Source organism: Oryzias melastigma, linkage group LG8 (genome assembly GCF_002922805.2).
Source record: "Oryzias melastigma strain HK-1 linkage group LG8, ASM292280v2, whole genome shotgun sequence".
Classification (NCBI taxonomy): Eukaryota; Metazoa; Chordata; class Actinopteri; order Beloniformes; family Adrianichthyidae; genus Oryzias; species Oryzias melastigma.
Window position 1 is genome coordinate 13,423,983 of NC_050519.1, and position 216 is coordinate 13,424,198.

General features: G+C 26.9%; 1 protein-coding gene across 3 annotated transcripts in view; it reads right to left on the minus strand.

The window, feature by feature from the left end:
- nup85 (nucleoporin 85) overlaps positions 1–216 on the minus strand; it is a 7,755-nt gene that overhangs the window by 2,188 nt on the left and 5,351 nt on the right. The window lies entirely within an intron of this gene.

The window sequence follows — 216 nt, forward strand, 5'->3', positions numbered from 1 at the left end:
TGGAAACGTTTCAAATCATATATTCAAAATGAATATAAAGTACATCCCTTACTCAAAAGTTCAAAACTTTTGCTCACTGAGGCCTATTTATTAAAACAAAAAATCTTTAAAGTTTGAACACAAGCAAACTGCTAAAACTTGTAGTTTCTGAATACATACAAATCTACAAAAACAGAGAAAAGAATGCTTAAAAATAGTTTTGAAAATACCAAATCT